The sequence below is a fragment of the Phaseolus vulgaris genome, chromosome 11 (genome assembly GCF_051622355.1).
Source record: "Phaseolus vulgaris cultivar YP4 chromosome 11, ASM5162235v1, whole genome shotgun sequence".
Classification (NCBI taxonomy): domain Eukaryota; kingdom Viridiplantae; phylum Streptophyta; class Magnoliopsida; order Fabales; family Fabaceae; genus Phaseolus; species Phaseolus vulgaris.
In genome coordinates, this window is record NC_143508.1 from 18,378,706 (window position 1) to 18,404,776 (window position 26,071).

General features: G+C 47.0%; 1 long non-coding RNA gene across 1 annotated transcript; it reads left to right on the forward strand.

The window, feature by feature from the left end:
* Positions 1–10,560: 10,560 nt before the first annotated feature.
* On the forward strand, positions 10,561–18,762 carry LOC150023094 (uncharacterized). The gene is made up of 2 exons (XR_016517287.1): positions 10,561–13,105; positions 15,626–18,762. It is a non-coding gene; the product is annotated as an uncharacterized LOC150023094 (long non-coding RNA).
* Positions 18,763–26,071: the final 7,309 nt, after the last annotated feature.

Sequence of the window (26,071 nt, forward strand, 5' to 3'; positions counted from 1 at the left end):
ACCAGAAACCACCGCTTCTCCTACGGATAACACAACGAGCCAAAGAACTCAAACTTCACCGAACAAATCTCACGTAAACAGCAGAAAACCTCACTTCACCGAACAAAAACCCGAACGAACGGTGGAAAACGCGAAATCACCGAACAAATCTCAAACGAAAAGTGAACAGTGGTTGCACCAGCACACAACCACGCAGAAAACTATGAAAACCTCCAAGAACTCACGCTGTGGATGGGAACAGGTTTTACACGGCCCCACGGTGGGTGCCTGATGATCCTGCCTGTTGACCTGAACCTTGGAACTTGTCTCGTCAATGGATCGACATGTGCACCACTTCTACCTCCGTCCTTCGTCGCGATTCACTTCAAGAACCTGCAAAAGAACAGAGCGGCGCCGCTGCGGCCGATCGCACTCCAACGCCCAAGTCAGTGACTGAACCACCAAATACTAAGAGCAATAACACTCAAGAACTCTCAAGGAACCGTGCAATGTTCTCTCTCCCAGTATGCTCAAGAACTCACAAGCGTAAAGAGTATAATCTGAACGTGCGTACCTCAAAAGTTCGTTGGGGAACCCTTAAATACCTGGTTACTTTCTCTCTCCTGGCAGTTACAGACTTGGACACGTGGCTCGCATCCAGTCGTACACGTGCCATCATCTGGAGCCTCCTTGACTTGGGCGCTGCTTCTGACTTTCTTTTTGGCTAAGTTACTTATGCATGGTACTGCCCAGTGCATAGCTAACTTGGGAGTGCGATCTCTACTGGAACTGGCGAGTTAGGGTGCCTTCGTACACCTTCCCTGTGGTCTCGCCGGCCGCCTTCATAATCTGCACCACCTTCATCTCTGGCGATGTGCTTGCTCTGGCGATCTCCAATCATTTGGTCGCCTGAGTTTACATCTGGCGACTTCATCTTTAACCCGGTGATCGCCGGTTCTGGTATGCTGGAGATCGAAACACGCCAACTTAATAACTGGCGACTTCACGAGCCCCCCGACTTCCTTCCCCTCTGCCAACCTGGCGCCTTGTCAACACGCCTATACTGTAGCTGGATGCCACGTCATCACTTCCGACTACCAGGGCGGTACAATCCTTGGGAAGACATAATCCTAAATTTCATATTAGATCTTCCTAGGACAACAAAAGGTTTTGATTCCATTTTCATGGACATGGATAAACTCTTCCTTAAAGAAGTGACAAGTCTTCATGATTTCTCTTCAAACTTAGTGTTGGATAGAGCTCCAAAATTTGAAAACCATCATTTGAGGATTCTCTTGGAAAAACTTGCAACTAAGTTGTCCTTTTCAAACTCTTATCATCCTCAAAAGAATGGTCAAAATAAAATTGAAAACATAGCTCTTGTTACTATGCCTAGAGAAATCATGAAAGACAACCACAATTCTTGGGATGAGTATCCTTTTTCTATTGAGCATGCATACAATAGAGTAGTCCACAAGACTACTAATATTTCTACATTTGAAGTTGTATGTGAACATAGTCCTCTTTCTCTTTTTGCGTTGTTACCACTTCCTAAAGGAATTATGCCTAAGGAACAAGTAACCACTATTGAAAATTTTACAAAGCATGAGAGGATTAGAGAACACATGCAACCATCAAAAGAGAAATATTGTAAAAAGTTGCCAAAAACAAAAGAAAAACAAAAATGGCAACTTCATAAAATTGATTTGTATATAACTGCTTCAACTAACTCATTTGCTTTATTTGATAATTCCCCTAGGTGGACGTTTGATCCGGGAGGGCAAGCATAATTGAAGAAGCAAGAGGCTGCTATCCGAGATCAAATCTCTAGATCTGAGGATAGATCTTCTCAAGGAGAAGGAGATGATGGACACCATCCAGCCACATCCATTTCCCTAGCCATGAAGAAGAAGAAGCAATGGATTTGAGGACAAATCCTTTTCAAGAGGGAGGGGATGATGGAAGAGGCCCAAGCACAAGCCCACATGCAAGCCCACCAAAGGGTAGATTTGGGCCAACCATAGAGTTATGGCCAAGAGGATCGAAGAAGACGTTCTTTTACATGTTCAAATGCCATAAACTCTAGTGTAGAGTAGACTTTAATTTCTTGTCAAAATTAGCATAGGAACTTTATTTGTAATTTTCTTAGAATTAATTTTGGCACCTAAAACACCAACCTAGGTAAACTTAGAGTTTCTAAAAAAACCTCTAAATTTACCAAGGCCGGTCTAGAAAGCCCATGGAGGGGGTGAGCATAAAAACTAGACACACCCCTCCCCATGTGCTCATTTGTGCACCCATGTGCCATGTGCACCCATCTGCTTCACATTTACATTTCATTTGGCTAGCATTAGGGTTGCATTATGGTCCTCCTTAGCCTATAAAAGGAGGCGCCTACACCTTGTATTTTCAAGTTTATTGTGAGTAAAGTTATGCTGCCATTTTGTGCCAAGCTTTGCTTCTCCCTAGAATTCTAGGCTCTAAACTTCATCTCCTTCACCTCTCCTTGGGTTGGCCGAACCTCCCTAGCTTCATACACATCATGTACCTACAAGATCAACACCACTCTTAGGAGGATCTTGCTCACACACCTTCATTGCTTCCGCACCACTTTTTCTTACATGATTCAAGAAGACCTTCATGAAATGCCATCAAACCTTACTCCTTTGCGCTTTGTCTTGTTTTTGCCCCCCTTTGATAAACTTGTAATTCTTTGAACTATTTGCACTTTCGTCACAACTGTGGGTTTTGCACGACAATTTTGATACCTTTGAGTTATCGAATTCCGCCTGTATGATTTTACCCTCATTTTCTCGCCTTCATGTGCTTCGACTATTTTGCCTGTACTCTACCCCTTTCTTTCGCTGTGTTGGGCGATCCCATATACCGAGTGCCTTGCTCCTATCGTGCTTCTCGAAAACCGTTCTGCCTTCGTATCTATGAGGCCTCTGCCTCGTGAAGGCGTCGGTGGGTTCACCATTGTCCAACGCAAAAGTTAAAACCTCCTCCGGGCCTTAAATACTTGGGGCAAGGTCACGCGTCGACGCCCACACCCATGGAGAGGCTTGCCTAACGGAGCCGTATCGTCCATGGGGTGTCTCAAAAACCGAAGCGACCTATCCTTTGATCCCTGGTACCCGGCGCCCACGCCTAAGGAGAGGCCTGCTACAGCAGCACCGTATCGTCCTCAGGGTGTCTAGAAACGCCAGCACTGGGAAAGCTCAAAGCCCTCCGGGGGGTCATTCCCTCCATGGCCTTTCCTTCCCATGGGTGTCAGGGAACGACCCCTGCCAGTGGTTCACTCAGCATTTGGCGATCTCGTCTCCCTCCACAGTCTTTCCTACCTGTGGGTATCGGGGAAGCGACGCCGCTAGTGACTAGTTTTGGCCCTTTCGATTCATCTCCCTCCACAGTTTTTCCTACCTGTGGGTATCGGGGAGGCGATACTGCTGATACTTGTACTGGCGACGCCCGCAACATCTCACGCAGGCGACGCCTCCTGTGCCCTCCATTGGCGACGCCTTGCGCGTCTCATGCAGGCGACGCCCGGTGCGGTTAAGCCGTTGACTTTACCTAGACATTGAATTTGACTCAGGTCGACGCCCACGGGTGGTGAAAAGCTCCAGGTCTCGCCCGTGCCATCCACGTGGTGTTTCTCGTATGGCTGATGGGACGTTCCCCTACTCTACTTGGTCCTGACATTTCCTGAACCTCTTTCCAAAACTCCTTCACTAGGTGGAAGGGTATGTTCTTCAAGATTTGTTGCTCTGATCTCGTTCCCTCCGCCCTAGATGGTTTTCCACTGTACTGGGTGAGGGAGACGAGGGCCCTCAAATCCAAACCCTTCAAGAAGCTGGCCCCGAATGACCATGTGGTTTGCCGGATCCTTGCTGAGGCGGGAGGTTTTGACTCCGCCACCTTGATCAGCTTGGAGTTCAACGCCGGAACTCTAGAGAAGTATATATGTATGAGTCACTGCCCTAGAAACTTCTGCCTTTGACGCTTTCTGAAACTGTGTATGTTTTACTTCATGGTGTCTCTAACACGTTCATATCCCTTGGTGCAGGTTCGAAGATAAACCAGGAGCGGAGGTCACGACTTACCCGGGCTCTGCGGACTGAGAGCGGGGCTTCGTCTTCCTCCCGTGCTGACTCCGGCTGCCACTGAAGTTTCTGTTTTTTGTATGAGCACAGGGCCTGTAATAATGTTTGCCCCATTCGCCTTACTCACATTCATCTCGAACACTACTTGTAAACTTAACTCTACTGTACCATGCTTGGTTTCTGTAACGTCGTTATACTTCTGCACCCACTTCATATACTGTGCATTTTTCCCTTCGTTATGTTTATTGGCGGTGCCTGCGCTTGGGCGGCGCCTTCTACCTTGGTGATGCCTTTCCTTGGCGACGCCTTCTTTCTTGGCGACATTTTGACTGGGCGACGCCTTCGCCTAGGCGACATCTTGCCCTGGCGATGCCTCTTCTTGGCGACGCCTGTCGCCGCTTCGAACGGGAAAAAGATAAGGACTAAAAACCAAGGCAAGGTTTTTCTCGAACTTGTTTTTTCTTTTATTTGGGTGACCTCATTAAAAAACCCCGGAAAGGGAAAAAGAGCGTCCCCTTTAACAAGACTGTTACATTGCTTACATAAATCAACTCAAATTGAACTTCAAGTTGGCTGCATTCCAACTGCGCGGGATGGGACCCCCCTCCAAGGTCTCTAGGTTGTACGAACCATTTCCCTTAGCCTCAATAATTCTGAAGGGTCCGGTCAACTTGGGAGACAGTTTATTCTCCAGCTCGTATGGATGAGCTTTCCTCATAACTAGGTCGCCAATCTGAAACTGCCGTTGCTTTACCTTAGAGCTATATTGTCGCTCTACTCTTCTCTTTATTGCTTGGGCCTTTATTCTGGCTTCCTCCCTGGCTTCGTCTAGTAGATCCAGGTTCACCCGCCTTTCTTTGTTGGATTCCTCAACCACAAAGTTTTGAAAACGTGGTGAGCTTTCGTGTATTTCTACCGGGATCATCGCATCCGACCCATACACCAAACTGAAAGGCGTCTCCATGGTAGAGGATTGGGGCGTGGTGTGGTATGCCCATACGATCCTTGGTACTTCCTCCGCCCACGCCCCTTTGGCCTTCTCTAGCCTTCTCTTTAGCCCCCTCAGCAAGACTCTGTTTGCTGATTCTACTTGTCCGTTAGTCTGGGGGTGTTCGACTGATGCGAACACTTGCTTGATGCCTACCTCAGCACAAAGGTTTCTCAGCTGCTGACTAGCGAACTGGGTTCCATTATCGGATATCAGCCACCTAGGTACGCCAAAACGGCACACAATGTTCTTCCATACAAATTGTTGCACCTTGTGCGCAGTGATCTGGGCCACGGGCTCTGCCTCTATCCACTTGGTGAAGTACTCGATGGCAACGATCAAGTACTTCATCTGCCTTATCGCCAGTGGGAATGGTCCTAGGATGTCAATCCCCCAGGTATGGAAAGGCCACGGGCTGTATATGGATCGCAGCTCTTCTGGCGGCGCCTTGTGCCAGTCGGCGTGTTTTTGACACTGCTTACAACGCTGGGCGTGTCGCACGCAATCTTCCTTTACTGTTGGCCAATAAAAACTTGCGCGTACCACCTTAGAGGCTAATGACCTTCCCCCCACGTGGCTCCCACAAACGCCTTCGTGGAGCTCCGCCATTATTATGGTACACTGGTCGCCACTTACGCACGTTAAGATAGGGTGAGTGAACCCGTGCCTGAACAACACTCCGTCCACCAGAGTGTACCTTGCGGCATTTCTCTTAACCTTTTTACCTTCTTCAGGCTCCACTGGGAGAGCCCCATCCGCCAGGTATTGTCTGTACGGCGTCATCCAGGTGTCTCCTTCGGCTAGGGCACATACCTGCATCTGCCTTCCTTCTTCGGGCATGTCCGCGTATGTGCTGATGCGGGGCGTCTTCAACGTATCTTGGGTCAAAGAACGATGACTCCTTGGCCTTCCTCTTGTTGTACAAATCTGGAGGACATCCACCCTGTTATCTTCCATGAATTTACGCGGAGCTTTGAGCGTCTCTTGGATCACTGTCCTCTGTCTACCCCCTTGCCTGAGCTGGCCAGCTTGGCAAGCAGGTCGGCTCTGGCATTCTGCTCCCTTGGGACATGTATCAGCTCAAGAGCGTTGAATGCTCCCTTCAATAGCTGGACGTATTTCAGATACGCCGCCATCTGTGGGTCCTTCGCCTGGAACTCACCCGACACCTGCCCCGTAATCAACTGGGAATCGCTTTTCACCAAGAGGTTCTGCGCGCCCATCTCCTTGGCCAGGAGCATTCCTGCAATCAGAGCTTTGTATTCCGCCTGATTATTACTTGCCTTAAAGGCGAAGCGCAGAGCTTGCTCAATCAGTACGCCATTGGGTCCCTCCAAGACTATTCCCGCACCACTCCCTTGTTGGTTGGAAGAGCCATCGACAGAGAGCAACCACTGTGAGCCCACCTCCACCTCTTGTTCACTTCCGGGCGAGAGTTCTGCCATAAAATCTGCATACACTTGCCCTTTGATGGATCCTCTAGGCTCATACTGGATGTCGAATTCGGACAGCTCCACCGCCCAGCGCACCATCCTTCCGGCCACATCGGGCTTCTGCAGCACCTTCTGTATAGGGAGGTTTGTCATCACTACCACCGTAAAGCTGTGGAAGTAATGACGGAGCCTCCTGGCTGAAAACACTACCGCCAACGCTGCCTTCTCCAGCGCCTGGTATCTCGTCTCCGCGCCTTGTAATGCCTTGCTTACGAAATATATGGGCTTTTGACTCTGGTCCTGCTCTTGGACCAGCACAGAACTGATAGCTCGCTCTGTCACCGTAAAGAACAACCGGAGGGGTACGCCCGTTACCGGTTTGCAGAGGACCGGTGGCGTCGCCAGGTATTCTTTCAACTTGATGAAAGCCGCTTCGCACTCGTCAGTCCATGCGAAGCGACTATTTCTCTTGAGGCACTGGAAATAGGGATGCCCCTTCTCTCCCCCGGCGGAAACAAACCTTGAGAGCGCCGCCATCTGCCCTGTCAGCTGCTGCACTTCCTTTACCGACGTCGGGCTTCGCATGGCGATGATTGCTGCGCATTTGTCAGGGTTCGCCTCTATCCCCCTCTCTGTGAGCATGAAACCCAAGAACTTACCGGCCTCTACCCCGAAGACACACTTCTCAGGGTTTAGTTTGAGGCGATACTTGGATATAGTGACGAACAACTCCTCCAGGTCCGCCATGTGCTGTGCCCTATCCTGCGACGCCACTACCATGTCATCCACGTAGGCGTATACATTCCTCCCTAGCATGGGCGCTAGGACCTTGTCCATTAGCCTTTGGTAGGTGGCGCCCGCGTTTTTCAGCCCAAAAGGCATCACCTTATAACAGTAACTGCAAGTCTCTGTCATGAATGCAGTTTTGCTCTCATCTCTCGGGTGCATTTTGATCTAGTTGTATCCCGAGAATGCATCCAGGAAGCTTAGCACCTTGCATCCAGATGCACTATCCACCAATGCGTCGATGTTGGGGAGTGGGTACGAGTCCTTCGGGCACGCCTTATTTAAATCCGTGAAGTCCACGCACATCCTCCACTTCCCATTCGCCTTCTTCACCAAAACGACGTTGGCTAGCCACTCAGGGTATTGGATCTCCCTGATGTGGCCAGCACTCAGCAGCTTCTGCGTTTCTTCCTTTACCACCAGCTGCCTCTCTTCGTTAAACTTTCTCCTCCTTTGGCGCACGGGACGGACCGTGGCATCCATGCTGAGGTGATGACATAGGAAATCCGGGTCGATGCCGAGCATATCCGAGGCAGACCATGCGAAGGCATCCAAGTGGCGTGAAATCTCCTCTGCCACCCCCTATTGTTCTTCTTGGCTCAGCAAACGCCCTAACTTAAATGTTTTGCCGCTAATCTCCCTCTCCACGGCGTTAGCTGCCGGTTGGTCCCTGCTATCAGCCTGAATGGGCGCCGCCTCTTCCACGGGCGCCGTATCATCAGGTCCCTCCGCCATGAGTGAATCTACCTCGGGCGTCGCCCTCACGGGTGTGGCCTCGTCAGGCGTTGTCCCGGCGGGCGTCGCCTCAGTCATCGATGTGTCCACACTGGGCGGACGCTCAAACACCATGAACACGCTTTTCTTCGTTTTCAGGCTGTTTTCATAACACTTCCGCGCCTCCTCCTGATCCGACTTAATAACTATCACCTTGCCGCTAAGGTCCGGCAGCTTCATCTTCATATGGCGTGTGGAGGCTACTGCGTTCAGCCTATTCAACGCCGGTCTGCCCAACAAAATGTTGTAGGCGGAGTGGGCGTTCACGACCAAGTACCGGATGCTTTCGGTACGCGAGGCCTCTCCATCCGTGAACGTAGTCCTCAACTCCAGGTAGCCTCGGACTTCCACCTGGTTGTCAGCAAACCCATATAGGCACCCTGTGTAGGGCCTCAAAAGGTCGGGAGATAAACGTAACTTGTTGAATGTCGACCAGAACATGACGTCTGCTGAACTTCCCTGGTCGACAAGAACCCTGTGCACCTTTCTCCCGGCCGTGACAACTGAGATGACCACGGGATCATTGTCATGCGGCACCACGTCTCGAAGATCCCCTCTCGTGAACACGAGGTCCGATTCCCACGGCTCACCCGAGATCCTTTCTTCGATCGAGTTGACCCCCCTCGCGTATTTCTTTCGTTGGGAGGCGGTGGGTCCTCCGCCGGAAAAACCTCCAGCAATGGTGTGAACCTCCTCCGGCGGGTTCTGTGACGTAATCCTTCAGAAACCCGCTTCTCACCAGCTCATCAAGCTGGTAACCCAACGAGAGGCAGTTGTCAATGTGATGATCGAAAGCCTCGTGGAACTCGCACCAAGATTCTTTCCGTGGCCCTAACACCTTGTCAGTTTTCGCCGGTCGCCTCAACCTCTCAGCTATATTAGGCACGGCGATCAGGTCCTTCAACTCCACCACAAAGTTGTACCTCGCCGGCCTTGCCCTCTCTCTGACTGGGCGATCCCCTCCTGCTGGACCCCGGGGCTGGGGTTTTCTGGTCGCATAAGGGCGTATCCCCTCTGGCTTGTTTCTCCCCGTCGTGGTCTCGTTGACCCTGACGGGTTGAACCCGCGTTTGCGCTCTCGGGCGCGAAGGTACGACGCTGGTGCGCTTCTCACACACCTCTCCTTCAGAGGCGATATGTTCCACCGCCCGATGCCGTATTTCAGCAAAAGTCCTTGGACGATTGCGAATAATAGATTCGCAAAAAGGGCCGGGACACACGCCTTTCCTGAAGGCATACACAATCATGGGCTCCTCCGACGTGCCCACTTTCACCACTTGGGACCCGAAACGGTTGATATACTCCTTCAAACTCTCCCCTTGGTATTGCTTCACATCAAACAGATCGTAGGATACCGGCGGCGGGGCCCTGTTCGCCAGGTATTGCTCTCTGAACAACTGGGACAGCTGCTGAAAAGAGGTGATATGGCCGCTAGGAAGGCTGATAAACCAATCCATGGCCATTCCTGTCAAAGTGCTCATGAAGAGCTTGCATCTTGCGGCGTCAGAGCCGCCTACTAACACCATTTGTGTGTGGAACGCCGTGAGGTGCGCCTCGGGGTCCTCCATCCCAATGAAAATCGCCTTGGGCCCTGCGAAGGTGTTGGGGATCGGCGCATCTACGATTTCCTGCGAGAAGGGAGTGGAAAACTGATGGCATTTCATGAAGGTCTTCTTGAATCATGTAAGAAAAAGTGGTGTGGAAGCTATGAAGGTGTGTGAGCAAGATCCTCCTAAGAGTGGTGTTGATCTTGAAGGTGCATGAAGTGTATGAAGCTAGGGAGGTTCGGCCAACCCAAGGAGAGGTGAAGGAGATGAAGTTTAGAGCCTAGAATTCTAGGGAGAAGCAAAGCTTGGCACAAAATGGCAGCATAACTTTACTCACAATAAACTTGAAAATACAAGGTGTAGGCTCCTCCTTTTATAGGCTAAGGAGGACCATAATGCAACCCTAATGCTAGCCAAATGAAATGTAAATGTGAAGCACATGGGTGCACATGGCACATGGGTGCATAAATGAGCACATGGGGAGGGGTGTGTCTAGTTTTTATTCTCACCCCCTCCATGGGCTTTCTAGACCGGCCTTGGTAAATTTAGAGGTTTTTTTAGAAACTCTAAGTTTACCTAGGTTGGTGTTTTAGGTGCCAAAATTAATTCTAAGAAAATTACAAATAAAGTTCCTATGCTAATTTTGACAAGAAATTAAAGTCTACTCTACACTAGAGTTTATGGCATTTGAACATGTAAAAGAACGTCTTCTTGGATCCTCTTGGCCATAACTCTATGGTTGGCCCAAATCTACCCTTTGGTGGGCTTGCATGTGGGCTTGTGCTTGGGCCTCTTCCATCATCCCCTCCCTCTTGAAAAGGATTTGTCCTCAAATCCAAAGTTTTTTTTCTTCAACTAGGGGGATGAGTGTGGCTGGATGGTGTCCATCATCTCCTCCTTCTTGAGAAGATCTATCCTCAGATCTACAAACTTGATCTCGGATAGCAGCCTCTTGCTTCGCCAAAGCTTGTCCTCCTGGATCAAACGTCCACCTATATAAATCATCAAATAAAGCATAGGTGTTAGTTTGAAAATCAATTTTACTATGTTCCCATTTTTCTTTTTCTTTTGGTTTTGGCAACTTTGGACAATGTTTCTCTTTTGATTGTTGTATGTGTTCTCTAATCATCTTATGCATTTTGAAATGTGCATTTGTGGTTACTTTCTCTTTAGGCATAAATCCTATAGGAGATGGTAACAACTTAAAAGGAGAAAGATGATTTAGCCACATATAACCTCAAAAGTAGAAATACAAGTAGTTTTGTGAACTACTTTATGGTATGTATGCTTATCTCTAGACTTGTGTTTGTCCTTTATGATTATTCTAGGCATAGTAGAAAGAGCTAGATTTTCAATTGTATTTTGACCATGCGTTTGAGGATGATAAGAATTTAAAGTGTGCAACTTAGTTGCAAGTTTTCCAAAGGAAATCCTCAAATCATGGTTTGCAAAATTTGAAGCTCTATTCAACACTATGCTTGAGGATAAACCATGAAGATGTATCACTTCTCTAGAGAAGAGTTTATCCATAACCATGAATATTGAATCAAAACCTTTTGTTGTCCTAGGGAGTTTTAAAATGAAATTTGTATCTTCCCAAGGATCATTTGCAAAAGGTGAAGGAGTATAGAGTTCATGAGACATTGCCTTGGGTGTAGTTTGAAAACAAGAATTGTACCTAAGGTAATGTCTTTGAACTTCTTTTCTCATGGGGGATAAAAGTTTTCCTTTTAAAAGCTCTAGAGTTTTATCAACTCTAATTTGTCCCATGAGTTCTCCTTCATGAAGACTTTACCTCTTATGTGTAAGGATAGTCTCGTTGTGACAACCATTGTTTCTAAGGATTTGTACACTTTGCAATGGTTGTCTCAATAAGACATGACAAGTTTCTTTAGGCCCTACTTCACATAAAAATTTGTTTTTGTAGATGCTTATAAAAAACTTGACATTCACTTGGTGATATCCTAGCACATATGAGAAATAATCTATTTCATTTTTATCTATGCAAGCTTCTTTTAAAGACTCTTCTTTTTCACTTAGGCTTGCAAGTGTTCCTTTACAAAAGGTAAGGCTTTGAGGTTGTTCAACAAGACACATATTTTCAAAGGTATTTTTAAATCTTTGGTCTTGTTGAATGACCTTGTGGGAAGGAACACTCTTCTCCCACGCCTTTTGTTCTTCAAGGGTCTTCTCATGCTTTTCTTTTTCTTCTTTTTCTTTAGCTTCCCTTTCGACTTCCCCTCTCTTTTTTTGTATTTTTCTTTCCTTTCTTTCTTTATGGGAAGCAAACAATTTTTCTACCCTCATTTCCCAATCTAGGCAAGCTTCTATATTTTCTTTTCCATGGAAATGGGGTTGTTCTACCCTAACCTCTCTTGGGTTTTCTTGTTCTTTTCTATCTCTTCTATGTCTTCTAGGGGGTTCTTGATAATAATCTTTTACTCTAATGCTTCCCTCCCCAAAAGAATCATGATCTTTAGAGATATATGCATGAGAAGGTAATCTTTTTAGAATGTGAGACTTCTCATCCTTTGCTTTAGTCAAAACATTAAGTTTAGTCTCACTATCCAATTGTCTATAAGCAATTGATTGCACAGTTTGTGAAACTTCTTTCAAAAGAGTTTTTAAAGATTTTAATTCACTTCCAATAGACTTTGTAGAATGAGAAGAAGAAGACATGGCTAAAGCTTTGTGTATACAAGTATTTTACCTTGAGAAAACTTAGGAAAGTCAAAGAAGGTAGTTTTCCAGGTAAGGGAGGTGAGTCACAAAGGACTACTTAAATACCAAGCCTTTTCCTTGCCAAAAACTATCCCCCAATGCCTTTACACAAAACTTTCTCTTAGTAAAGCACTTAGAACACAAGTAAGTTGAGAAAACAAAACTTGTTTTTCAATGCAAGAAAACAATGTATGCTAACTAATTTAACAAAGCTAGTCGGTTTTAACACAAAATAAGCATGCAAAGCGTCACTACTAAGCAAAAAGAAAGACAATCACCAACAATTAACAATTGCTAATTAAGAATTGTATACTAGTCGGCCCTAGGTGAGGCTTCTTGGACACTTTGAGCCCTTGAAGACACACTCACCGTCTAAAACGTAATTAAGAGGTAATTAACAAAAATTTAGATGTAAGGAAAGTAAGAAAAACTCCCTTTGTTGATCCTCTTTTTGCTAAGTGCACTTCCTTGTTGTCTTTGCTTGTTAGTCCTCCAAATGTGTGTAGTGTTTTGAGAAATTTTGCTTCGGCTTTGTCTTTGTCTTCCCCTTAGAATGAAGGTCTTTGTTCCGTCCGCTTGACCGGGACGTCTTCGTGCGCGACCTCAACCGTCAGCTAGGGACTCCTTCCCACTGATTGCCTGTGGATTCCTGCAAAAAAGAGGACAAAGAGGCGCCCTAGCGGCCGTTTGCACTCCGACGCTCAAGTCAGCCAGCAAGAAACACCAAAACTATTCACCTCCGTCTCTGAGCACCGCGTATGGCACTCTGAAGGTGGTAAGAAATAACTGTGTACTGTATATCTGTGTTCTCTCCTTCAGGCAAAAATGTTCCCCAGTCCCTTGTTCGTAACTAATGAAGCACGAGCAAGCAACTAGAGAGCTCTGGTAACTTTGCAGAAAGTTCGAACCCTTTTTCCAACATTCTCTGCGCTATTTAAACTACCCAAGCTTTTAAAGCATCTTAAAGCGCTTTTAATCACAAACGTAACGCACTCATTAAAGCGCTTAATTAGAAAACGTAGCGCATTTAAGACGTTGAAACGCTCGGGAGCCATTATAGTACCTGAATGCTCGAAAGGGAAACTGTATTGAATGACTTTTAATTACCTGGCACCTGACTAAAGGGTGTTTCTATTCTGGCATGGCTGTCGTACACGTGGAGGGCCTCACGACGCCATGACCCCATCTGGGGGCGTTTCTGCCCATCTGGGACGTCTCTACGTGTGAGTCCTCCTGCTTGGGAGTGCTACTGCGCTAGGGGTGACTTTTTGGGTGCCAACTCATGCACCCAAGTATCTAGTCACTTACTTCGAGAGCGTATCTGATGGAGGAGGGCCCAAGCTCACCACACGATGAAAGCCAAGCCTCCAAGACTAGACGGTCTAGCCTATGATGAGGAGCGTCTAGACTCAAAAAGGAGCGTCTAGCCCATGAAGAGGAGCGTCTAGGCCATGATGAGGAGCGGCTACATAAGGAGCGTCTAGGCCATGATGAGGATTCCTTCTAGACCGTCTAGCTTCACATACACATGGGTCAAAGCTACGGTTTTGGGAAGAGAAGACCTTTGTAATTGTTACATAAAGGCCCATTAGGGGTGCTTAGTAATTAGAGTAGTGTAGAAAGCATATTTGTGAACATTCTAGAAAGACCATGGAGGGGGGGGTGAGCATAAAAACTAGACACACCCCTCCCCATGTGCTCATTTGTGCACCCATGTGCCATGTGCACCCATGTGCTTCACATTTACATTTCATTTGGCTAGCATTAGGGTTGCATTATGGTCCTCCTTAGCCTATAAAAGGAGGAGCCTACACCTTGTATTTTCAAGTTTAATTGAGTAAGGTTATGCTGCCATTTTTGTGCACAAGCTTTACTTCTCCTAGAAATCTAGGCTCTAAACTTCAATCCTTTCACCTTCTCCCTTGAGCTGGCCGAACCACTCAAACACCATACTCATCATGCACCTACAAGGCCAACACAACTCCTAGGAGGGTCTTGATCATCTCACCCATTGCTTCCGCACCTTATTTTCTACTTTGATTCAAGAAGAACACGTGAAAATGCCATCATTTGGTATCATGAGCTTTGGTTCTTCAAGATGAGTAGCTCCTTGTCTTTTAAATTTTAGTTCTTCTTTATTTCATATTGTCATTTACTTTCCTTACTTGTCTTGCTGTTTTTTACATTTTAATTTGTTCTTGGTGTGCTTTGTGGAAGATCCAACCGAAGCACTCTTGTTCATTTGATCTTGAACAAGTTCTTGTGCAATTTGTGATAGGATTCCATACACCTTTGTGTTGCTATTTTCTTTTAGGCTTTGAGTCTTTATTGCTTTCCTTATTTGGTTCATATTATGCTTTGAGTCTTTAATTTTCTGAATCTATACATGTTTTGTCAAGTCATGTTCATCCATATTGTCAACAATTCATAGTAGTCCTTTTATTTGGCTTATTTGTTTCTTGATTTTGGGTCTCTTTATTTTGCTTGAATCTGCTGTTCTTTGCTCCTTTGGTGCCTTTTTAATTTTTAGTTTGAGTTCATATTGTGTTTAGATCATACACAATTCTATTTCACAAATTTCCATTGTGTCTAAACTTTGGTATCTTGCTGTTTTTGTTTCCAGTTTTCAGATTCCCCTGTTTACACCTTCTCTGTTTTGGCTGTTTTAACCCAGAAATATATTTCCACCCATAGGAAAATTCTGATTTTCTGGAAAATGCAAGTTTAAAGTGTTATAGAAAGGACAAAAAAAGAATTAGGTCAAAAGAAGCAACAGAAAAAAATGATAAATCTTTTAAGATCAGAGTGCAAATCTGAAGCGCTCCAGCTGGCCTAACCGAACACCAATTTTGCAAAATTTATTAAAAAAAAATGGTGCATCCGTTTTGAGTGAATCCAAAGCCAGATTTTAGATAAGATCCTGAATATCTTGCATAACAAATTTCAGAGCCAAATTCTAAAAGTACAGCTCAGCATAAATCGGGGAACAAACACGTTTTCTGGCCCACAACATTTTCCAGTGGTGCTGTTTTTTTTTTTTTTATTTGGTCATCTAATCTAGTGCTTTTCTTTAGGAATTCTTTTGTGTGCCAACTTTTATTTGAGTACCTTTATTTGTTTGCTTTACTTAATTGACTCTCTTTCTAGTTGTCACAATCTAAATCCTTTTGGTGGTACTGTTTTATTCAATTAAATTTGTTTCTTGCTTTTGTTCTTTGACCTCTAATTTGGGTGCTGGAATTTAATTCTTCATTGGTGCTTATGTGAATGGGAACTTGATTTGGTTAAGGTTTAGCCCTTTGCTAGGTGCTGGAAATTGGAGAATTAAAGACCATCATTCTAAGGAGAAGACAAGGCCAAAGCCGAAACAAGCATTTTTGAAAACACTACAAACACTAGGAAGATCAACAAGCAAAGACAACAAAGAAGTGCACTAACCAAAAAGAGGATCAACAAAGGGAATTCTCTTATTTCCTTTGCAACTTGGTTTATTGTTAATTACCTTGTTAATTACGTTTAGACGGTGAGTGTGTCTTCAAGGGCTCAAAGTGTCCAAGAAGCCTCACCTAGGGCCGAATAGTATAGCATTCTTGATTAGTAATTGTTACTTGTTTGTAATTGCTTTTCTTTTGCTTTCATAGCTACGTTTTGCATGTTTAATTTTGTTAATTGTTGGTGATTGTCTTTCTTTTTGCTTAGTAGTAACGCTTTGCATGCTTATTTTGTGTTAAACCGACTAACTTTGTTAAATTAGTTAGCATACATTGTTTTCTTGCATTAAAAAAAAAATTGATTTCTCAACTTATTTGTGTTCTAAGTGTTTCACTAAGAGAAAGTCTTGTGTGAAGATATTGGAGGATAGTTTTTGGCAAGGAAAAGGCTTGGTATTTAAGTAGTCCTTTGTGACTCACCTCCCTTACCTGGAAAACTACCTTCTTTAACTTTCCTAAACTTTCTCAAAGTAAAACACCTATATACACAAAGCTTTAGCCATGTCTTCTTCTTCTCATTCTACAAAGTCTATTGGAAGTGAATTAAAATCTTTAAAAACTCTTTTGAAAGAAGTTTCACAAACTGTGCAATCAATTGCATATAGACAATTGGAGAGTGAGACTAAACTTAATGTTTTGACTAAAGCAAAGGATGAGAAGTCTCACATTCTAAAAAAATTACCTTCTCATGCATATATCTCTAAAGATCATGATTCTTTTGGGGAGGGAAGCATTAGAGTAAATGATTATTATCAAGCACCCCCTAGAAGACATAGAGGAGATAGAAAAGAACAAGAAAACCCAAGAGAGGTTAGGGTAGACCAACCCCATTTCCATGGAAAAGAAAATATAGAAGCTTGCCTAGATTGGGAAATGAGGGTAGAAAAATTGTTTGCTTCCCATAAAGAAAGAAAGGAAAGAAAAATACAAAAGAAGAGAGGGGAAGTCGAAAGGGAAGCTAAAGAAAAAGAAGAAAAAGAAAAGCATGAGAAGACCCTTGAAGAACAAAAGGCGTGGGAGAAGAGTGTTCCTTCCCACAAGGTCATTCAACAAGACCAAAGATTTAAAAATACCTTTGAAAATATGTGTCTTGTTGAACAACCTCAAAGCCTTACCTTTTGTAAAGGAACACTTGCAAGCCTAAGTGAAAAAGAAGAGTCTTTAAAAGAAGCTTGCATAGATAAAAATGAAATAGATTATTTCTCATATGTGCTAGGATATCACCAAGTGAATGTCAAGTTTTTTATAAGCATCTACAAAAACAATTTTTTATGTGAAGTAGTGCCTAAAGAAACTTGTCATGTCTTATTGAGACAACCATTGCAAAGTGTACAAATCCTTATAAACAATGGTTGTCACAACGAGACTATCCTTACACATAAGAGAAAAAGTCTTCATGAAGGAGAACTCATGGGACAAATTAGAGTTGATAAAACTCTAGAGCTTTTAAAAGGAAAACTTTTGTCCCCCATGAGAAAAGAAGTTCAAAGACATTACCTTAGGTACAATTCTTGTTTTCAAAATACGCCCAAGGCAATGTCTCATAAACTCTATACTCCTTCACCTTTTGCAAATGATCCTTGGGAAGATATAAATTTCCTATTAAAACTCCCTAGGACAACAAAAGGTTGTGATTCAATCTTCATGGTTATGGATAAACTCTTCTCTAGAGAAGTGATACATCTTCATGGTTTATCTTCAAGCATAGTGTTGAATAGAGTTCCAAATTTCGCAAACCATGATTTGAGGATTTCCTTTGGAAAACTTGCAACTAAATTGCACACTTTAAATTCTTATCATCCTCAAACGCATGGTCAAAATATATTTGAAAATCTAGCTCTTTCTACTATGCCTAGAATAATCATGAAGTGCACACACAACTCTAGAGGTGAGCAAACATACCATAAAGTAGTTCACAAAACTACTTATATTTCTACTTTTAAAGTTATGTGTGGGTTCAATCATCTTTCTCCTTTTAAGTTGTTACCATCTTCTATAGGATTTATGCCTAAAGAGAAAGTAACCACAAATGAACCTTTTAAAATACATAAGATGATTAGAGACCACACACAACCATTAAAAGAGAAACTTTGTCCAAGGTTGCCAAAACCAAAAGAAAAGCAAAAATGGCAACCTAGTAAAATTAATTTGCAAACTAACACCTATGCCTTATTTGATTATTTCTATAGGTGGACGTTTGATCCAGGAGGACAAGCTTTGGCGAAGCAAAAGGTTGCTATCCGAGATCAAGTCTGTAGATCTGAGGATAGATCTTTTCCCGAAGGAGGAGATGATGGACACCATCCAGCCACAACCATCCCCCTAGTTGAAGAAAAAGCTTTGGATTTGAGGACAAATCCTTTTCAAGAGGGAGGGGATGATGGAGGAGGGCCCAAGCTCACCACACGATGAAAGCCAAGCCTCCAAGACTAGACGGTCTAGCCTATGATGAGGAGCGTCTAGACTCAAAAAGGAGCGTCTAGCCCATGAAGAGGAGCGTCTAGGCCATGATGAGGAGCGGCTACATAAGGAGCGTCTAGGCCATGATGAGGATTCCTTCTAGACCGTCTAGCTTCACATACACATGGGTCAAAGCTACGGTTTTGGGAAGAGAAGACCTTTGTAATTGTTACATAAAGGCCCATTAGGGGTGCTTAGTAATTAGAGTAGTGTAGAAAGCATATTTGTGAACATTCTAGAAAGACCATGGAGGGGGGGTGAGCATAAAAACTAGACACACCCCTCCCCATGTGCTCATTTGTGCACCCATGTGCCATGTGCACCCATGTGCTTCACATTTACATTTCATTTGGCTAGCATTAGGGTTGCATTATGGTCCTCCTTAGCCTATAAAAGGAGGAGCCTACACCTTGTATTTTCAAGTTTAATTGAGTAAGGTTATGCTGCCATTTTTGTGCACAAGCTTTACTTCTCCTAGAAATCTAGGCTCTAAACTTCAATCCTTTCACCTTCTCCCTTGAGCTGGCCGAACCACTCAAACACCATACTCATCATGCACCTACAAGGCCAACACAACTCCTAGGAGGGTCTTGATCATCTCACCCATTGCTTCCGCACCTTATTTTCTACTTTGATTCAAGAAGAACACATGAAAATGCCATCAGTATCTGCCTTCCTTTTGTACTCTGCACCCGGTTGCCCTGGGCGTGACTTTCCTCTTGAGTCGTATCTGCCCCACAGGCGTCTCTGGGGCGGGAGGAGCACTTCACGAGTCAGGCTGCCCTACACTGGTACTATTACTATGGCCTTGAAGCCACCTTTTCCTTCTCTTTATCGCTGCCCCGTGCTATTGGGACCTGAGGCCTTCCCACGGCGTCGCTCCCTCCATGGTCTTTCCTACCCATGGGTATCGGGGAACCACACCGTGATTGCCTTGCTTTAGCACTGTTTGATCTGGTGACGCCCTGATTGGGCGATGCCTTTGCCTAGGCAACGCCTTGCCTTGGCGGCGCGACGCCTTGCCTTTGCGGCGCGACGCCTTGCCTTGGCGACGCTTCCTCTTGGCGTCTCTCCACCTAGGCGACGCCTTGCGTTGACTTTGACTCTCCAGCCGTTGACTTTGACTTTGACTTAGTCAACGCCCCGGATACGGGACGGTACACAAGCCCCCCAGTCTTAAGCTGAAGACTTGTCTTCAGCGTAAAGACTAAAGCCTCGCCCACGCCGTCCACGTGCCATCCTGATGACGTGTCATTCCCTGCTGACTCAACAATTCTCGAATTGTTGACGTGACGCTCTCTGTACCCTAGGAGCGCTCTTACTGATTGATTTGACCTCCTCTGAAACTAGGATGATAACACCTTTTGGGCTACCCTTGATCGCGCGCCACGTGGCCCATCGCGCGGCCATCCTCCAGAGACCTTTGCGTTTCCCTTGGGCAATTGATCCTCTGACGCGTGGCACGATCCCAGGGCCCTCAGTTAGCGCCTTTTGAGTTGCGAGATGTAACGTTTAAGTTACTCCTAACCCCGCGCTCACCCTACTGTTACATTCATTCGCTCTGCAACTCCGCACTGTTCATCGCCTTCAAAACCCTTTTTCTCTGCAATCGCGATTCTCTCCTTCCTGCGCTCTTCTACTGCCTCCATTCCAATAACAAAGGTACGATTTCAAGTACTCACGACTCTTCCCTTTCGTCGCATTATAGGATTTATTGAACTTCCTGGGACTGTTGTTATTCACGTATTACTGCATCTCTCCACTTCTTCTTCCTCCTCTGATTTTTCTCGCGTGGGTGACGCTTCCTGGGGCTCTTTCCCCTTCTTGCCATGGCTACACTTGCTAAACCCTTTTTCCTCTCTTCTTTCTCCAGCTATCTATTTTCACCATGACGCGCGCGAACGCGGAGCCTGATTCTTCCCCCACGACCCCCAAGTCCAACTACAAAGCCTTCTACCCCTGGGCCCCCGACGAGCTCCTGAGTGAATGCACCAGCCTGACTTCCTTCCAGGACCTGGAAGCTCACCGGGGGGATCCCCATTTGTACAACTTTAACGCCTTCTTCCGCACACACGACGCCCACATATCCGTCCGTCCCGGCAGGCTTGGGGAACCTGTTTGTTTGGACGACAGACCTAGAAAGGGGAAACCCTTCTTCTTCATGTACCAGACCGTGTTCAAGCGCGTAGGAGTGCGTCTCCCGTTCACTCCCTTCGAATGGGAGCTTCTCACTGAAATCAACACTGCCCCCGCCCAGCTTCATCCCAACAGCTGGGCATTCGTGAGGGGCTTTCAAATTCTTTGTGGACACCTGGGCATCCCCCTTTCTGTAGATGTCTTCCTGCATTTCTTTGAGGTGAAGATGCAGGGGAAGAGCTTCTGGGTAAGCTTTTCCAGGATCGCAGGCAGGATCCTCCTCTCCCTCTTCCAGAATTCTTATAAGAACTGGAAAGGGAAGTTCTTCAGGGTGTGCAGCGCCAAGCACGATCCCACAGCTTTGGATGGCTTCCCCCTTTACTGGACGGAGCGCCCTAAATTGCTCAGGGCCAAAACCCTGGAAGAGCTATCTCCCGTCGATAGGGAGGTAAGCAAAGCCTTGGCCGGGTTGGGGATCGTTTTTAATACCTTGAAGCTGGTCGCTAGCGAGTACAATGCTCACGCCCTGACCACCTACTTTGGTAAGGGGCTCTCCCCTCATCTTTTTTGTTGTGAACAGCCTGCTATCGAACGTTTGTTTCCCCGGACTCTTATACTCATTTTATATTGTGCTATGTTACTTGCATTTCACGCCTCCATGTGTGTTGTAATTTTGCATAGCTGCTTTGGTCTTACTTCTTGCTGTTTGGTCTGTCTTGATGTAGAATCGGTGATGGGCGCTTCCAAGAGAATGATGCTGGCAAAGGTAATGAAGGAGGCACGTGCCGCCAAGGCGGGCGCCTCCTCCACCCTTGCTGCTGATCCGGTTCCCCCACTGACTCTGTCGTCGCCTCCTCCGATCACTGCCGAGGCTACCTTGAGTTCACCTCCGTCGTCTCCTCACAGCCTTGCAGCACTTCAGACCCCTCGCTCTCCTCTACCCATCGCCGCTGTTCCCCTAGCCACGGCCTCGTCACCGGCTCCAACCCCCCTTGACAAAGGGAAACGGGTTTTGGAGATTCTATCAGATGATGAGGACTCAGAAGGCGTGGCTCCCTTCAGAAGAAGAAAATCTGCGCGGGTTCCTCTTTCGGTAGAGGCGTCGCCCCAGGGAGGGAACCCCTTCATGGATAACCCCCCGAGCGCGACCTCACTCCCTCCCATGACATTCCAAGAGGAAAGGGGCGAAGGCGCCGAATCTGCCCCGCCTCCGCCGCCGGCAGAAACCATTGCTTCCCCTGCTTCCGTCGCTGCCGCCCCTGACTTCATCGCCATCCCTCCTCCGATTATGCATCTAATGAGGGGCTTCAGCGGCGGGACTTTGCCAGAGGGCACCGACAGGAAGGAAGGCATGCCCTTCTACTTGGGGGCCTTCTTGGCGGTGGCCCTTGAATGGCGCGCCCAGGCCAGAAACGCGGTTATGCAAGCTCAAACTCTCCAAGCCTTGGAAACAAAGGCGACTACTCTGGAGGAGGAAATGAGGACCCTGGGGCGCCAGAACGAAACTTACCAAACCTCTCTGAAGCAAGCGCAAGAGTCCAAAGCAGAAACTGAGAGGCAATTGGCAGAGGCATTGGAACTCCAGGCTGGCTTTTTTACTCGTGAAGTCGCCCTCCAAGTCCAGGTAACGGGCCTTCAGGAATTGCTCAAAGCTGATGCAGAAATTCAAAAGGACCTGAAGGACCGTTGCCGTGAGCAGGCTGACAAGACGGAGCGGATGGAGGGGGAAATGGCCACCCAGGCCAAAGCTATGGACCTTCTCCGGGCTGACTACGACAAACTACAGGTCGAGGTCAGTCGACTTCGCGTTGAGAAAGAGGCTCTGGAGAAGCAGGTGACCTCTGGGGATGCCGCCGTTGAGGAGCTGGAGAAGGAGAAAAAGTCCCTTATCCAGGAGATGGCAGGTACTTTCGAGGAGGGGTTCCAGGAGGCTCTGACCCAGGCGTTCTGTGAGAACCCTGGCATCAATATTTCGAACTGCGACCCCATGCACCATGTCGTCGATGGGAACGTCGTGCCCATGGACGTGGATGACTAAACCGCTGCCTCTCAACCGCCACCTTCACTTTCAAGCTTAATTCCTTTATTCTTTACGCTTGCTTTTGACTTTCTCTGTTCAAACTTGTAATTCTTTGAACTATCCATACTCTTGCTACAAATTTGGGTGTTCGTATGATTGCTTTTGTGCCTTTGCCATATACGATTCTGCTTGTGCGATCTTATTCTCATCTTTTGCCTTCTTATGCTTCGGTTGTTCTGTTTGTATCATATTCGCTTCTTTGCTTCGTCGGGCGGCCTTGTGTGACCGAGAAAGATCGCGTGCCAACCCTCACGCCCATGGAGAGGCTCACCTAGTGACGCCGTATCGTCCACGGGGTGTCTCTAACACCGAAACGGTTCTCTCCCTGATTCTTAGCCTCCGGCGCCCACGCCTAAGGAGAGGCCTGCTACAGTAGTGTCGTATCGTCCCCGGGTGTCTAAAACGTCGAGTGCTTTGGGGGGGGGGGGTCGTTCCCTCTATGGTCTTTCCTTCCCATAGGTATCGGGGAACACCCTGCCAGCAATTCGCTGGCGTTTGGCGATCTTATCTCCCTCCACAGTCTTTCCTACCCGTGGGTATCGGGGAGATAACGCCAGCAACTAACTCTGCCTCCTTCACTTTCGTCTCCCTCCACAGTCTTTCCTACCTGTGGGTTTCGGGGAGGCAACCCTGCTGATATTTGGGTTGGCGACGCCCGCGACGTCTCATGCCGGCGTCGTCCTTTACGTCATTCCAAGCGACGCCTCGGGCGTCTCACGCTAGTGTCGCCTCGGGCGTCGTCCCTAACTTGACATTAACTTTGACCTGGGGCTTGGTCGATGTCTGGGGGCGGCGAAGAGCTCAAGGCCCTTCCCGTATCTTCCACGAGGCGCTCCCTGTATAGTTGATGAGACGTTCAGTCATTCAACTTGATCCACGTGGCGCTTTCTGTATGGCTGATGGGACATTCAGTCATTTCACTGAGTTCTGACTCCTGCTGTGCCCCTGACCCACTTTCGACGGCGCATCGTACCCCTGGATACTCTATTGATACGACGCGCTCAGATCTTCACCAGTGGTGCCAGGGTCATCTTTTCATCTTGTGCCACGTGGATCAATCGTGCGGTGCACCCATTCGCGTCGTTTGGCACTCTAACCGCTTTATTTAACTCTTCAAACTCTGAAACTATCCTCATCATTATCCCACTCTTCATAACCTACTTACGTTCTCTCTTCTTGCACCCTTTCTTTCTCACGAAGGGTTGTTCCAGCAATCGCTCCCCTCGCTCGACTCTTGCATTTCCGGCAGTCCCCACACCCTTGAAATCCCTGATCTTGTTAAAGAATGTCTTCTCATGCTGCTTCGTCCAGGGTCAGTCCCAAGGATTTGTACCCTTGGGCTTCGAGTGAACTTCTTGATGAGTGTTCATGCTTACTCTCTACCAGGGCCATACGGGAGCACAAAGGGGAGTCGTGTTCTTATGACCACCGGGCCTTCGCAAGGAGGCACGATGACGATATCGCTGTGCTCCCTTGCACTCTAGGGGAGCCAGTATGTTGAGACGAACGGGCCAACGACGGGGTCCCTTTCTTTTACTTTTACCAGGTGGTGTTCAAGACCATCGGAGTGCGCCTACCCTTCTCCTGGTTCGAGAAGGAACTGCTGTCTGAGATCAACGTTGCCCCGGCCCAGTTATACCCCAACAGCTGGGCCTTTATCAAAGCCTTCGACATTCTCTTCGGGTTTCTGGGTTGTGCACCCTCGGTTGACCTCTTTCTTCACTTCTTCGAGGTGAAGAGGCAGAGACACAACCTCTGGGTAACTCTCAGTAATGTTCCCGGGAGAGTTCTCTTTACACCCTTCCAAAGCTCGTTCTCCGGGTGGAAAGGCCGGTTCTTCAAGATCTGCCGTACTGACCTGGTTCCCGACGCTCTGGATGGGTTTCCGCTGTACTGGGTGAGAGAGACGAGGGCCCTCAAAACCAAGCCCTTCAAGAAGCTGGCTCCAAGTGGTCAAATAGCTTGCCAGATTCTTGCTGAGGCGGGAGGTTTTGACTCTGCCACTTTGATCAGCCTGGAGTCCAACGCTGGGACTCTCGAAAAGTACATAGGTAAGAGTCGCCGCCCTAGAAACTCCAGCCCTTGTTGTTCTCTGTACGTGCATGTCTTGCCTCATGGCGTCTCTGACACATTTATCTCCCTTGGCGCAGGTTCGAAAATAAACCGAGAAAGGAGGACACGACTTACCCGAGCTCTGCGGGCTGGGAAAGGGGCTTCGCCTTCCTCCAGTACTGATTCTGATGACCACTGACAAGTGGCTCTTTTGTGATTTGCACGATTTGTAATATTCGCCCCATTTGGGCTACTTCAATTGTATTGATCACTGCTTGTAGCACCAACTTTTTCTATATCAATTGATTTTTTGCAACGTCACTTTACTCTGCATACATTTCACATATTGCGCGCTTTCCTTCGCCCTGCTCATCAGCGGCGCCCGCCTCCATCCAGGCGACGCCCTCTTTCTTGACGACGTCTTCTTTCTTGGCGACGCCTTCTTTCTTGGCGACGCCTTCTTTCTTGGCGACACCTTCTTTCTTGGCGACGCTTTCTTTCTTGGCGACGCCTTCTCTTGGCGACGCCTTTCCTTACTTCAAACGGAGAAAGATACAGGCTAAAAACCAAGGCACTTCTTTTTCTCAAATTGGTTTTACCTTTATTAGGGTGACCTCATTAAAAAACCCCCAAGAGGGAAAAAGAGCGTCCCCTTCAACTAAAATGTTACATAACTGGTTACATAAGTCAACTGAAATAAAATTTTAAGTTGGCTGCATTCCAACTGCGCGGAATAGGACCTCCATCTAAAGTCTCCAGGTTGTACGAACCGTTGCCCTTAGCCTCAGTAACTCTGAAGGGTCCGGTCCACTTGGGAGACAGCTTATTCTCCAACTCGTATGGGTGAGCTTTCCTCATCACTAGGTCGCCGACCTGAAACTGTCGCGGCTTCACCTTAGAGCTATATTGCCGCTCTACTCTTCTCTTCGTCGCTTCAGCCTTTATTCTAGCTTCTTCCCTGGCCTCGTCTAGCAGATCCAGGTTTACCCGCCTCTCTTCATTGGATTCCTCCGCCACAAAGTTTTGAAAACGTGGCGAGCTCTCATGTATTTCTACCGGGATCATCGCGTCCGACCCGTAAACCAAACTGAAAGGCGTCTCCATAGTAGAGGATTGGGGCGTGGTGTGATAGGCCCATACGATCCTTGGTACCTCTTCCGCCCACGCCCCTTTGGCTTTCTCCAACCTTCTTTTTAACCCCCTCAGCAGAACTCTGTTTGCCGATTCTACCTGCCCATTAGTCTGGGGGTGCTCAACTGATGCAAACACCTGTTTAATGCCTACCTCAGCACATAGGCTTCTCAACTGTTGACTGGCGAACTGGGTTCCGTTGTCGGATATCAGCCGCCTAGGTACGCCAAAACGGCACACGATGTTCTTCCACACAAAGTGTTGTACTTTGTTCGCTGTGATTTGTGCCACGGGCTCCGCCTCTATCCATTTGGTGAAGTATTCGACGGCAACGATCAAATACTTCATCTGCCTGATCGCCAGTGGAAAGGGGCCCAGGATGTCGATTCCC